Raw genomic sequence first — 16,412 nt, 5'->3', positions numbered from 1 at the left:
CCACCATAACTAGGCAGTGCTCATACCCCTGGTGGGCCGGACCGATGATCAGGTATTCTATCATTAACAACTCGAGGGGTGCCTTTGTTACTATCGTGTGTATAGGAGCCCTCTGCTTCGGTAGTTTGGTCAGTTCGCGCTGACGACATTTTCTGCAAACTTCTTCCACTTCGGCTTGTAATCGGGGATGGTAGGCTATCCGCTGCAGCCACTGAAAAGTCTTTTGAGCCCCAAAGTCGGCCCCCTTTTTGTGAGCTTCCCGTGCAATTTTGGCTAGTCGAGCCCCCGGCACTACCACCTGCCAGGTGGCTGTTGGCTCTGCACTTAATTCCACTTTTCGATACAATAGTCCTTTTTTTGATCGCCAATCTCTCCCACTGGCGCAGCATCAATAACGAGTCCTGAAAGAGTGTCCTTCTTTGGGCATCACTGGGCAACTGTTTTGCGGCCACCCATTGACGTAGAGGGCCGATTTCCTCAGCTACCTGTTGTTGGCATATCCATATATCTCGGGACTGTTCTCCCCTTGTGGGCCCCGCCCGGGACTGTTTTCTTGCAACTGCCACTGTTTCAGTTGTACGTGAGGAAAATGGTGTTCCTTCTCCTTCCAACTCTTCATTTTGGCTCCGCCCCGGGGTCCTATGTCGGATTCAGGACAGGTCATCGGCAAGGACATTCTCTGCCCCTCGTTTGTAAATGATCTTATACTTAAACTTAGCCATCCTGGCTACCCACCGCTGTTCCAAGGCCCCCAACTTGGCATTTTCGAGGATGGCTAGTGGGTTGTCTGTTCGCACCACCACCTCGGAACCCGCCAGGTACTCTGCGAATTGCTCCGTCATGGCCCACACCAACGCAAGGAGCTCGAGCTTAAAGGAGCTATAGTTGTCCGGATTACGTTCAGAGTCGTGAAGTGACCGACTGCCATAGACAATCACCTTTTCCTGACCATCCTGCATCTGGGACAACCCAGCCCCCAGCCCGTGCAAACTCCTCTCAGTGTGCAGAATAAACGGTTGCGAGAAATCCGTGTAAGCAAACACCGGGGCCTCCGAGAGCACAGCTTTGAGGTCTCGGAAAGCCATTTTATCTTCCAGCTGTTGGCACCAGCCAGGGTCTCTTTTAACAGGTCCTGCAGGGGCCAGGCTCAGCTGGCAAAATTTTTCCCGAAGCGACGGTAATATCCAGCCTGCCCCAGAAAGGCCCTCACATCCTTCACCATCTCAGGGGTGGGGAACTCCCGTATCACAGCGACCTTTTCCAGAGATGGTCTCATGCCCTTGGCGGAGACGACATGTCCCAGGTATGCAACCTGTGTGCGGAACAGATGGCATTTCTGGGGCTTCACCTTCAACCTGTATTTTTGTAGCCGGCCGAGCACCTTGCCCAGACGATACAGGTGGTCCTAAAACATGGCGGCGTAGATGATAATGTCGTCCAGGTAGATTAGGGTGGCCTTGAAGTTTAGGTCACCCAAGCATTGCTCCATTAACTGCTGGAAGGTTCCGGGGGCGTTGGCCAGTCCAAAAGGCATCCAATTAAACTCAAACAGCCCCGTAGGCAAGATGAAGACCGTTTTTGCTCGATCTTGTTCCGACATCGGTACCTGCCAGTACCCACTAGCCAAGTCCAGGGTAGAGAAGTATTTTGCCTTCCCCAAGGCAGACAGGGATTCCTCTATACGGGGTAGTGGATATGAGTCCTTGATGGTGCACTCATTCAGTTTCCGATAATCCACACAGAATCGTAGCGTGCCATCCTTTTTCCGCACCAGCACAATGGGGGTGGCCCAGGGGCTATGACTTTCTCGGATGACCCCCTTCCACAGCATTTGGCCCAATAGTGTCTTTACTTCCTGGTACAATTGCGGCAGAATCTGCCGATAGCACTCTCTGATGGGGGCCATCCCTTCAATGGGGATTCCATGTTTAATGGCTGTGGTGCAGCCAAAATAGTCTTTGTGGTGAGCAAACACCTCTTTGTAATGGCCTACCTGCTGTATTTGGGCTTGCCCTAGCCCGGAGAGTTCCGCTCGAATTTGCTCTAGGATCACTTGCCCCTCCTGCTCAGGCAGGGCCCCCAGGGTCTGGATGGATTTCACAGTCACTGCCCAGTTTGGCCATCTCACTGCGGGGCTTTATGACGATGTCTTGGTCCTCCAGATTGACACAGCGTAAGAGGGCTGTCCCCTTCCTCATGGTAGCCAGGGCACGAGCCACCAGGAGCCCGGGGGCAAGTGCTCAGAGAATGTTGGTTCGACCTGCACTACCACTCCGTCTAGAGGCACACGGGCTCGGATGGGCAGTGCAATTACCATCTGTCCTGGTGGTAGCACGAGCTGGGCGGCTGCAGGCGCAACCACCTTCCTCCCCTCCTGGCAGGCCTCTTGGACTCGCATCCCCCGCACCAGCTGTTGGAAGACCCACCCTTGGGGAGTGTGAGTGCTCCATTGTTTCAGAGTCTCTTGGGCTGGTTCACTGAGGAGAAGGCTGCCAAATTCCTTTAGTACATTCATGCCCAAGGTGACAGCGTATCTGTTGCCTGCATCCCCCCTGAGTCAGGACCACACCTTGTTGGCCCAGTCCTTTGCCGCACATTGAGATCTGCATCCAAGCTACTTCGACAACTGGAATTAGTAGCTGGTTGGCGGTCAGCAATTTGATTACAGACCCCCACTGGGGCCTTGCGGCTTCGGGGAAGTGCCGGAAGTAGATCTCTGGAATAGTTGTAATTTGTGACCCCGTATCCACCAGGCACTACACCGCGTGGCCCTCGAACTCGGCCCAGATTAGCGAGCACTGTGCCACTAGATCTTCGGTACTTCCACCACCCCGCATTGTGGGTTCTGGCTTCGAGTGGCGTCCCCCCAACTCAGAGCCCTTTAGTTTTAACGATCGGCGGGGTGGGTTCCTCCCACGCCGGGGACACTCCCGGGCAAAGTGCCCCACTTTGCCACAATCAAAGCAGGTGAGGGATCGCGGAAGCCGGCCAGTCCGGGGGCCACGGGGGTTCACAGCTTCTACACTCGGCCCCGGCCGGTTACTCGTGGCCTCGGCCCTCTTCTTCACCTCAGCCAATTCACCTCTGATATTCTTCAGCTCTTGTCTCATCTCCACCCACTGGGGTTCACTAGCGGCATTCACGGAGGGCTTCAGTGCTCCGGGCCATCCCCATGGGGACTGTCACCCCCTGCTCCCATTCTCGTGTGCGCGCCTCACTCCCTATCTCAGAGAAGGTCAGATGCGGGTTCACTCGTACCTGCTCCTGCAAGGCCTGCTTTGTCAGAGGGTCCCGCAACCCAGTCACTAAGAGGTCACGTAATGTTGTGTCTATGGGCCCTACGCCAACCACTTCCTTTCGTTCAATGGCTGTATACAGTTCCTGCAAAACATTCATGTATTGTGTGACTGTCTCCCCCTCCTGTTGCATGCAGCTAAGCAGCCGAGTCCTCAGTTCTCCTACTTCCGTAGGGTCTCCATGTGTTTCTTCCAGGATCTGCAATACCTTAGCAAAAGTGTTTCGCTGTCCGGGCGTCTTAACATCACTGAGTCCCGGGCTTCCCCGTCCAAAGCCATTAGAGCCACCTCAGCCTCCAGGTTAGGGGTCATCGGGTGCATCCTCAACAACCCCCGCATTCAGTCCATCCAGCTCCACAGCATTGTATTACTACCCGTAAATCTTGGCTGAGTAACCCAGAGATATACTCGACCGGGGGCCACCCTCATCCCCTTGATCAGTGGACTCCACGCTCGGAGACTGCATCCTGCCGACTACACCAAATGTGGTACTCGCAGGTGCGCAGGATGCAGTGACAAGCCGGAGACCGAGCAAGGGTTAAACTAGACATATATATATATACTAGCTGAAGAGCCCGGCGCTGCCCGGGCATAGTAACTAACTGTGGTTAGTTATAGCAAATTATAATTATCCTCCATCCCATAGTCCCATGCCCATATACCCATCATACATATACTCCATCCCATATTCCCGTGCCCATATACCCATCATACATATACTCCATCCCATACTCCCATGCCCATATACCCATCATACATATCCGCCATCCCATAGTCCCATGCCCATATACCCATCATACATATCCGACATCCCATAGTCCCGTGCCCATATACCCATCACACATCCTTCATCTCATAGTCCCATGCCCATATACCCATCATACATATCCTCCATCCCATAGTCCCGTGCCCATATACCCATCATACATATCCGCCATCCCATAGTCCAGTGCCCACACGCACACACTGTTTCCCCATTATGCAAATAGGGGCATTATGACATCATAATGAGGGGCGGGGCTTGACACGCACACACTTTTTCCCCAGTATGTAGATAGGGGCAAAATTGTTTGGTAAATTGGAACAAGCGGGGATATAAAATTTCGCCTCACAACATAGCTTAGGACGCTCTCGGGGTCCAGACGTGCGACTGTGCCAAATTTTGTGGGTGTAGCTGCGACGGTGCGGATGCCTATCCCAGACATACACACATACATACATACATACATACACACTTTGAGCTTTATATTTTAGATATACTAGCTGAAGAGCCCGGGCATAGTAATTAACTGTGGTTAGTTATAGCAAATTATAATTATCCTCCATCCCATAGTCCCGTGCCCATATACCCATCATACATATCCACAATCCCATAGTCGAGTGCCCATATACCCATCACACATCCTCCATCCCATAGTCCCATGCCCATATACCCATCATACATATTCGCCATCCCATAGTCGAGTGCCCATATACCCATCACACATCCTTCATCTCATAGTCCCATGCCCATATACCCATCATACATATTCGCCATCCCATAGTCGAGTGCCCATATACCCATCACACATCCTTCATCTCATAGTCCCATGCCCATATACCCATCATACATATCCTCCATCCCATAGTACAGTGCCCATATACCCATCACACATCCTCCATCCCATAGTCCCGTGCCCATATACCCGTCATACATATCCTACATCCCATAGTCCAGTGCCCATATACCCATCACACATCCTCCATCCCATAGTCAACCATTATGACATCATAATGAGCGGCAGGGCTTGCAACCTATGATGACATCAGCGTCGCCATGGCAACCATTATGACATCATAATGAGGGGCGGGGCTTGATACATACACACTTTTTCCCCATTATGTAGATAGGGGCAAAATTGTTTGGTGAATTGGAACCCGCGGGGTTAAAATTTCGCCTCACAACATAGCCTAGGACACTCTTGGGGTCCAGACGTGTGACTGTGCCAAATTTTGTGGCTGTAGCTGCGACGGTGCAGATGCCAATCCCAGACATACACACACACACACACACATACATACATACACACTTGAGCTTTATATATTAGATATATATAGAGAGAGAGAGAGAAAGGAAAGCTAATAACGGGTTTTCCACGCAGGGAATCCAGACACAAATATACACGTATCAAAATGCTAAACAGTACGACGAGGGGTGGTAACTATATGGCCACGCTAGGGCCGGCTACGGGTCCTTGGATTAACTATGAATGCAAACGAAATGTCACTTATCGATCTCTGACGTCCTGCAGAGTTGTAGTCCAGGAGATGTCGGATCGGCGTCTCAGCCGCCGGGTCCAGACAAAGAAGAGTTGTCGTAGGCTTCGGGTGTTCCCACGCCCTGGTGCTGGGGGAATGATACAGGCCCCAGGCCGGTGGGGCACTGGCGGCTGAGGATCTCGCTGTACAAGCCGGGGTGTGGAGTGGGGCAGTGGCGGCTGCGGGTCTCACCCTACAGGCTGCAGCCATGGTGTGGAGTGGGACAGTGGCGGCCGCAGGTCTCGCTGTACAGGCTGCGGGTCTCACTCGGTCTCCTCATGCTGCTCGGCACCATCCTCACTCCCAGTCAGGTGAGCCTCCCTCTCCCTGGTCATGAAGATGCTCACTCACTTTCCCTCTGGAAAGCCACCTAAGCTAATCCCTCCAGTCTCTCCAGCTGATTCCCTCTGCTCCCTTTGTAGTCGCTCCGCCCCCATGCTTTGTCCCGCCCCCACATTTTCTGATGGACTGTCGGTCCTGGCCTGCTATTCTTCCCCCCGGGAACGAATCTCCTGGGAACCTGGGAGACAGCCCCCTCAGTTCTGTCCCGAAACACGGCAGGCCCTTTTACCGGGGCTTTCTTCCCTACACTGGCATGACTCTGATGATAAACTGGAGGCGTCATGTTAGTAAAAATGAACACGCCGCTAAGAGTTCAGAAGAACCTGCTTTCTCCTTTGAGATGTAATGACACATATCCTTACTTTCAGCCCTGATCTCTGCAGCTACTGTGTAGTTAAAGGCAGTGACATTCATGACAGTGTGGTAATGAGGCAGTGACCCAAGGTAGTTCAACTCAAATGTCTTTATTTTGGCAACTTATGCAAACAAACTCAATTTTTTTCTTCTGGTACACAGCCAGATTGTAACACTCCGTATCAATCCGTTGCTGTAGGCGATGACTATGTAACTCATGGGTGTAGCAATGGCTTTGCTCTCTGGCTCTGGTCTGTGTTCAGTCTCACACAGAGCTAACATACACGGAGCTCCTTCTCTATGATCGCAAAACAAAATTATGACAAACCTAAACCTTACCTGAGTTTAAATGGCAATCATGGACATGGACCACTCACATGACCCTGAGTGTAGGAAGAGATCCGTCCCACTACCTTCCTACAGATCACTCCAAAAATAAAAGCTCATGCCAGGTTTTCCTAAATCTGACTTGGTCAAATAGCTTAACCAAGTCCACACTCTCTTTATTTTGCATTGTAGCAACAACTGTGGCTGTAATTACAATTCTCACCAGCGGGTTCAGTAAGTTTCTATGCACATCCTGTGGGACACATAATGACCCTCATATATGATCACCCTCACTGCCTCAAAGTAGACATACAGCAGAACTGAGTGTGATTACAAACACTTCCAGTATTCATTTCACGGAAGTCAGTACCAACCCCCGCCCTACACTGACTTTTGTAAAATGAAATCTAAAGATGTTTATAATCCCACTCAGCTCTGCTATACCTTCCACAGTAGCCACAGAGATCAGGGCTGAGTGTCATTACATCACACAGGAAAAAGTATGCTATTCTGACCTTATAGGGGCATGTTCTTTTTTTTTTTCCCTGCATGGCGCCTCTAGCTTATAATTGGTCAACGTCATGTTGGGGAAAAAGTACACACCCTCAGAAAAAATCATTGGTAAAATTCACTTGGAATTATTATAAATCATAACTTAAAATATACTAGCTAATATCTCAACAATGGAAATGAGAAATGAAAAAATAAAAACTGTTTTATTCACTTTGCAGCCACTATTCCATGATGTGGCCAATTTATCATCCACAAACTAGTGAAAGGTTCTATTAAATCTAAAATTGACATAATCGGTAGGAATTTAGTTTTGTATCAGTTCTGTGATGGAAACTAAGAAATGACAATTAGTATAACCTAAGATACTTTTCAAAATTGCAATTTTTATGCCCTGAAACATTCACTATAAAATATTAAATTAAAGAGGCCTTCAAGTGTAACATTGTAAAAGAGCTCCAATTGAGGGCTTGTACTGTATCCCGTCTAGACAGCCTCTTCTAGCATTTCACAGTATACCGTAAATTAAGTCTGGTGTAGATGTTGCAAAAATTAATGTTAGAATGGCTATTTAATCCTGATATTACAATGATCATCTTACAAGTCAAGTTATAGAGAGTTCATTAATCCAAATGTATTTTGTCTCTGCCCACCCAGCCAATGACAGCTGCAGCTTGTACAGAGATCTCACCAGCAGGGAGGAGGGACACTAAAGGGCCCGTTACACTAAGCGATATCGCTAACACTATCGCTATAATGTCAGTGGTTTTGTGACGCAGCAGCGATATCGCTATATGTGATACTTACCTCCCACCGGCTCCCCAGCTGGTTATCGCTGATCGCGCGAGAACGTCATGGGCCGTTTCTCGTCGGCCACTTCCTGCTGGGCTTCCTGCTGTGGCGACGAGCGACGCGTGGATGCGGGCAGGAGGACGTCTTCATCGCCTCGTCTGACAGGTAAGTAGCGACTCCCGACCGCTGCTATGTCGCTGGTGAGATCTGCCTGTTTGGCAGCTCACTAGCGACCACTTAGCGATGCACCAGCGATCCTGACCGGGTCATATCATGATCAGGATCGCTGGTGCATCGCTAAGTGTAACGGTACCCTAAGGGAGCTGTCAATTAGGCAATGTGTTCAAAGATTTGGTAAGCACACCAGCCACGTAAGGTCTAAAAGATCTAACAAACCTATGCTGTATGTATTGTGAAATCTATCGACAGAACCCATTAAAAGTTGTATTCGCAAGCAGCATAAATTCTGCACGTGTTCTGCTGCTTTTTATCCACTTACTTTCTGCAAGTCACTTCACCATATTATACAATAACAATCTTCCTTGATTATTGTATTCTAGCAGATTTGAAACTGTGTTTTTTTGTATGTGTGTGTTTTTAGCATAGAAAAGCCTTCACTCTGTATGTAAAGCCACGACAGTTCTGCAGTGCCTTTAGATTCACAGTCGGCAGTGGATTTTATGAAATCACAAACACTTTGCTTCGACTGTTAATCTCAGCAGATTTTCTGCACAAAAAAATGCAGTGGAAAATTTGCAATAATTGCGCTACTTGGGAACATGGTGTAAGACATCCCAGTAATCTGATGACGGCATCAGGTCCAGATTCTCTACTATCCTTGCTTATCAACTGTTATGCACAAGCTCCACGTGACCCCCATTTTTGTTACGATAGAATTATTACATGTTCTCCATTTAAATTAATGAAAGGCCAGGTAAAACATTGTTACCAAGAGTCTGCAAGAAGTCAGATTGACTTGCAACGGACGGCCATTATATAGACGTAAAGGTAGGTTCCATGCTGTCTTTGATGTCCACATATAGTATTTTACATGTCCATGTCCATATATATATAAAATGGGTTGTTGGGAATGAACATCTCCATTAGATTATATACACTCTATATAGTTCTAGCTGTAGAAATAATGCTGTAGCTATCCTCTATGGTAGCTGCTAATTGTGTTAAGTGTATAAAGGAAAAATATCTTTGCAACTCAGGATATATAGCTTCTGGGATCAACTACCCAACTAATGCAGCATAGCACAGGTAGGTGTAGCATCATGGCCTGCAATAATGTTACCACAGTTCCCTTTAAGCTAATTTAATGAGCTTAACCATCTCAACATCTCTGGTAGCAAATTTGATCATTTTACAACTTCTCTATGCTGATGGTAAAATGTTCTTTGCTGTAGACATGTTTGGACAGGTTTGTCAAAACACTAAAAAGACCCCTGTCTTTATTGCCCATAGCACCCAATCACAGTGCAGGACAGCAATTTGATGCAAACTAAATTCAGGTAGAATATGCTGCCAATTCACATATAGCAAAAGACTGAAAAAGCCGGAGAAAGATCACTTGACCTTTGGCAGGGGGACTATCATAGCCAGTATAAAAGCAAAAGCAGGAAATGAAGCAGCCATTTGTGGTGAATCTAGATAATGAGAGGATGTCAAAGCTTAACCATAGAGATAGGGGAAAAAAATCCACAAAATAGAGAAGAAACTATGCAGATAGTGTTTGACAGCACAGAAGCAAAAAAAGATGTGTGAAGTAAGGAGATGTCTTTTCAGGACAATTGGAGGCATTCGGGAGACCAGTCAAAAAGGCCGTTTCATGGCAGATTCTTCCTGGCCATGCTCCTGAAGTAACTGTTCTCTTCTTGCAGGGAGAGACCTTTGAGTCCCTGGCAGCAGGTGTGGAGAAACTGCCAAGAACTCGCCTCTTTGACTAGACTCCAGTGCTGCTCATTCCCTGGTGGCTTTTAAAGTACCGTATATACTCGTGTATAAGCCGAGATTTTCAGCCCATTTTTTTTAGCTGAAAGTCCCCCTCTTGGCTTATACATGAGTCATATACGGGGGTCGGCGGGGGAGGGGGAGTGGGCGGTGTCAGAGACCATACTTCCCCCTCCTGGCACGGTCTCTGCAGCCCCCCTGCTTCCCCCATGATCTCAGTGTCCCAGCTGTTCCTGCATTCAGCGGTCACATGGTACCGCTCATTAAGCTAATGAATATGCGCATATTTAAAGAGCGGTAGCACGTGACCGCTCAATGCAGGAACAGCTTGGACGCCGACAGTATGCTGGAAGCAGGGACTGAAGAGACCGGGCGCCAGGAGGGCGGTGAGTATGACGGGGAGCTGAGCAATACTTACCGCTTCCCGTTCCATCGCTATCTCCGGGTCCTCTGGCTGTGACATTAGCGGAGGGCACGATGACGTAGTCAGTGCGCACCCTCTGCTAACGTCACTGCACAGGCCCCTTAGACAGCGATGGAATCGGGAATGGTAAATATAGCCTGTGCCGGGGGCCTGAGCCAGCGGCTACATCGGCACCTGGCCCCCAGCGACAGAGAGGTGAGTATGTTGTTTTTTTGTTTTTTTTTTTTGTTCTATAGCAGCAGCGGCAGCAGCAGCACATGGGTGGTGTTTATATATGGAACATCTTCTTGGGCCACTATTAACCCTTGTGCAGCATGTGGGGGGTATTTATTTATGGAGCTTCTACTTGGGATAACATTAACCCTTGTGCAGCAATATATGGGGGTATTTACCCTTGGAACATTTTGTTGGGCCACCATTAACCCTTTTGCAGCATTTTATGGGGGTATTTATCTATGGAGCATCTTTTTGGACCACCATTAACCCTTGTGCAGCACCACCCTCAGCTTATACACGAGCCAATAAGTTTTCCCAGTTTTTTGTGGCAAAATTAGGGGGGTCGGCTTATACACGGGTCGGCTTATACATGAGTATATACGGCATGTTATTCTTTGAAGTGCCACAGTGTTTCAAAGTCAAACAGACCTTTCTGAAATCAGACAGACAGTACCTGATCCATGCTGTACGGTTCCCTTTAAAGCAAAGCTGTGTTTGGTTGTTTCGAGTAGCAAATAAAGTTTTCTTTTAGACAATTTTGATAAATGAGAACCATTCATTTTAGTGGACACAACTGTCCCCATTTTATAAAGGTTTCTTTTTGTCTTTTGACATCAATGAGAATAATTTTACAGGCAATGAAAACTACAAACTTTTATTGTGAGAAGAAATTCTTTGACAACTTTTCCAGTGACATATTGAAAAATATATATTTTTGTAATACCATGAGAGAAATAGGTTAGAGCTGCATGGGGAGTCTTAAGCATTTGACAGATGCATAGCTGACAGTAGACAAGTGAACAATGTGCTGAGCTTGGAGTCTGCGTGTCGTCTGCTCGTTTCCTTTGTTTTTTTTTACGTTGCTGCACTTTTCTGTAATTATCTATATTGTTACACTAATACAGCTGACTAGTTACATTTTAATTATCACTAATGGGATCTCTCTGTGAGTTATGTTAAAAATATGTTCTATATAACCTTATTATTGGGTGTTAGAATAATCTATATTATAGATTTTATATATATATATATATAATATATATATATACAGTACATATATTATTGCTTTAGAGAAGCTTTATAAATAGATTATTTTATCGTGTATTTGTGACTCTGACTCCGATGGAATAGGAGATAGTATGGTCAGCGCTGAAGACGCCTAGCTTTATTTTCCATGTACAGTGCATTGAAAAAGTATTCATACCTTGTGAACTTTTGCACATTTCTTTATCTTACATCCCCAAATTTAAACGTATTTTATTGGGATTTTATGTGATATACTAACACAAAGTAGCAATTGTTTGTAAAATGTAAAGTAAATGATGGATGGTTTTCTGAATATTTTGAAACCATAAATCTGTGAAATGTGACTTGCATTTATCTTCAATACCCTGAAAATGGACCGCTCCTCCAAAAAATCATACACTGATCTAATGCCGCTAGGCAAAAATATATATAACTGAACATGAGGCTCTTAGTTTACCATTCTGATCAGACTGTATGAAGCCCACTGGCCACGTCACGGCGTACCTCTCAGTGGGTCCCTAATTTTATTGCCGCAGAGGAGCGGCGTCGTGCGCAAACCACAATGTTCAGTAATGTATATTTTTGCCTAGTGACATTAGAGCAAGGTATGATTTGTTGAAGGTGCTGTCCATGCTCTTTTTTTTAGCATAATGCATTTATATTCACCCCCTGTAGTCTGATACTTTGTAGGAGCACCTGTTGCTGTATTTACTGCAGCAAGTCTTATGGGTTCTGCCTCTACCAGCTTTGTACCTAGAGACTGTCATCTTTGCCCTTTTGTCTTCGCACACTATCTCTAGCTCAGTGAGATTGGATGGAGGCGTCTGTGAGCAGCAATTTTCAAGTCTTGTCATAGATTCTCAATGGGATTTAGGTCTGGACATTGACTGGGCCATTCACACACATGATTATGCTTTCATCTATTGTAGATCTGGTAGTATGCTTAGGGTGGATGTACTGCTTCAAGGTGAACCTACACCCCAGTCTCCAGTCTTTTGCAGCCTCTAAGGCTATGTTCACACATTGCTTTTTTGCTGCTTTTGTCTGCAAATTTTAAGCTGTGTTTTACAGTACCAGCAAAATCTGAGATTTCAGAAATCTATTGCACACACATTGTTATTTTTATTTTTTTCAGACTGAAATGGAAAACTGCTTCAATTTTTGAAAACTGCAGCATGTCACTTATTTTATTGTTGTTTCAGCATTTTTGCTGTGTTTTTTCAACCATAGAAAGCAATGAGTAAGTACAAAAACTCAGGAAAAACACAGGTATCAGATTTTCCTTTCTTCTGGTGCAGAGAACTCAGAAAGTTGCAACATGTTTTTTGGGGGGCACTAAACTGTATCAGCATGCACAAAAGACAAATGTACTTAAAAACAGCAAAAAAGCAATAAAACCTGCTTTTTGTAAACAGCTTCTTTACTGCCAACTAGAGAACAGGTTTTGCCTGCAGAAAAGAAACAGCAAAAATGCAACGTGTGAACATATATACAAAACAAATGGTGGTCTGTTAGGCCCACAAATACGACCAAAAAGTCCATGGATATCAAAAATGCAAATCTTTATTGTATTATATACAAGGACAAACAGTGTCAGTGAATACAGCCATGAGGCACATCAGTGCCATAAAAACACCAAGACGCTAGAACCCCTAGGATAGCCAATGCCCCATATAGATTGTCATGCTCCTAAGTAGAGATGAGCGACCTTTCCTTTTTTAGGGTCGAGTCGGGTTTCATGAAACCCGACTTTCTCAAAAGTCGAGTCGAACGAAATCGGCCGACTATAGGGAAAAGTCGGTGTCCGACTGAAAAACGAAACCCAATGCAAGTCAATGGAGAAGCAAAGTCGTCAGGGAGTGGAGGACAGTAAACACACCTACAGTGCCCATTTCAATGCCAACAACATCAATTCTTAGTTCTTAATCTTGGCAACCTTAATTTACTTTATAATAATAGTTACGCATTGAAAACTGGGGGTTATTTTGCTAAAGTTGTGGGGGGGGGGGGTAGGGCTGGCTCCAGATTTTCATCTGCCCCGGGCCAAAGAGTGTCAGTGGGCCCCTTTAACACATAACACAATTCATGATGCTCTGATACGGCAGAGAAATATAGGTATAGTACAATGACAAATACTTCACTTCTTACATGACATGACTGATCTATTTTAAATTCAACAATAGCTAAAAAAACGGACAGTATATTACTCCATATAGTATTATGGTCACCACCTAGTGCGCCATACAGAGTAATGAGCCCCATGTATTTCTCCATACAGAATAATTGGTCCCATATTATGTTCCATACAGTATATGATGAGCTCCACATAATGCTAGAGTCTATGATGGTCCCCATGGATGATGCTCCACTGTCTTATGGGCCCAAATAATGCTCCATATATAATGGGCCCCATTTCTAATGCTCCAGTGTATAATTGGCCCCATAGATGCTGCTCCAGTGTCTGATCTGCCCCATTTAGAATTTTCCAGTATATGATGGGCCCCATGGATGATGCTCCAGTGTCTTATGGGCACAAATAATGCTCCATATATAATGGGCCCAATTTATAATGCTCCAGTGTATAATGGGCCCAGTAAATGCTGCTGCAGTGTCTGATGTCCCCCATTTGTAATGCTCCAGTATATGATGGGCCTCATGGATGATGCTCCAGTGTATGATGGGCCCAAATAATGCTCCATATATAATCTGCCCCATTTAGAATGCTCCAGTATATCATGGGCCCCATGGATGATGCTTCAGTGTCTTATGGGCCCAAATAATGCTCCATAAATAATGGGCCCCATTTATAATGCTCCAGTGTATAATGGGCCCCGTAAATGCTGCTGCAGTGTCTGATGTCCCCCATTTGAAATGCTCCAGTATATGATGGGCCTCATGGATGATGCTCCAGTGTATGATGGGCCCAAATAAGGCTCCATATATAATATGCCCCATTTAGAATGCTCCAGTATATCATGGGCCCCATGGATGATGCCCCAGTGTATGATGGGCCCCATATCTCATTCTCCAGTGTATAGTGCTCCCCAAAAATTGATCCCAACCTTTAAAAAATGTAAATACCTCTCCTCACTGGGCACTGCTCTACTCTGGACTCCTCAGCATCAACATCTTCCAGCTCTCTGCACTTGGACTGTTTAGGCAGAGGGCATACAGACATGTCATCGCACTCTCTGACCTGAATGTCACTGTCAGGAAACGCGGAAGACGTCACGGTGGTGGAGCAGGGAGAGGTAAGTATTGCAAGTGCTGTGGCCCTGAGCAAGCAGGGGGGCCCACTTGTGGGCGATGGCACTGGCACAGGGCCCCTCATAGTACGCCGGTGTGTCTGATGGTGAGTGGGCCCTCCCACCAGCGGAGACACTTTTGCATACTATGAGGGGCCCTGTGCCAGTGCCGTCGCCCATGAGTATGCCCCCCCACCTGCTCAGGGAACCGGCACTTTCATCAGCACCTTCCTCTGTGTCACTGTGTAAGGTGCTATAATATGTGGGAAGGGGCACCTGAGTTTCATCAGAGTCAGATTCTAGCTCTGTAGAGTGCGAGGGGAATGTAGTGCTGTTGGTGAATGTACCAGCAGAATCATCTAGCAGTGGCTGTGCATCAGTGCACTCCATCTCTGATTCATGTTGGACTGGGGAATTCAGGCTTTCACTTGATAACCCAGGCATGGTATGTGAAAACAGCTCCATGGAGTAATCTGAAGTGTGGCCTGCCGCATCCTTCACATTTGGTGGGGGTGAAGGACACAAGGAAAGGGGTTGTTCCTGACCAGAAGCTTGCACTGATGACTCAGTGCTTGCATTGTTTGCCAATTCAGAAGAGGAGGCGATAGAGCTGAAGGCTGTTTCGGCAATGTAAGCCCAAAGCCAGTTCCCGATGCTCCGGCTTTAAAAGCGTTTTACCTACTCTGAGAAAAGGGAGCCTTCCAGGCCTTCAGGAGCAAGACCATGCCACAGTCTCACCCCTCCTGCCTTACCTGGTATTGTACTTTTGGCACTATCAGCAAATGCACCACCACCACCATCAGTACCAGCTAGCCACCCACGCCCACGTCCGCAGCCTCTTACACCATACTTCCTAATTTTTGTGAAAATGGACCCAAAATACCAGCAGATATATGGTACTGTATCAGAAGCGTACAGCTTTATACAGTGTAGGGGTCATTGTAAATCTCCATATATATTTCCGTAGTCCCCCTCAGACAGTCACCCAGTAAGGATTTGACCAAAAGACAACATGTCTAACAAAGGTACTGTATCACAAGATAGGAGGTGTATAGAGTATAGGGTAAAAAAATTTTTGCGTATATATTGAATGAGTAAAGCACACACGCTCACTGAGTATGGATTATACCGTAAGAAAAAATTTAGAACTAAGGTACTGTTTCATAAAATACCAGGTGTATATCGTGTAATCGAAAATGTTAATCTCCCTATATATTTCTGAAAAATATTCAGAATTGAGAGTCCTCAGTGGTTGATACCTTTTAATGGTATCAACTGATGGTATCACTGAGGACTCTCAATTCTGAATATTTTTCTATCTACTGGCTAACACGGTACAAAGATATACATCTTTCCTGTATATATTTCTGTAGTCTCATACAGATAGTCAGCATGTATTTCTCCTTGATACCATCCGCTACATGGTAGTGTGTGAGGAGCGTACAGCTCTATATGGTGTGTGAAATAACGAACGTTCGTTCACTGCAGGAAAACAGAATAAAAGTAGGAGTGCTGTGTAAAAGCAGTCACAACAGCTGTGTCCACACAGCAATACTGCTATAAGGCAGGCTAATAATCAGCGCTGCTGCACACAAGAAAATTGTCCCTGTCACTGGCAGGCAGCCT

Source organism: Dendrobates tinctorius, unplaced genomic scaffold (assembly GCF_039654945.1).
Source record: "Dendrobates tinctorius isolate UK_male_01 unplaced genomic scaffold, ASM3965494v1 ptg000165l, whole genome shotgun sequence".
NCBI classification, from domain to species: Eukaryota; Metazoa; Chordata; class Amphibia; order Anura; family Dendrobatidae; genus Dendrobates; species Dendrobates tinctorius.
Note: the sequence above shows the minus strand (reverse complement) of the source record.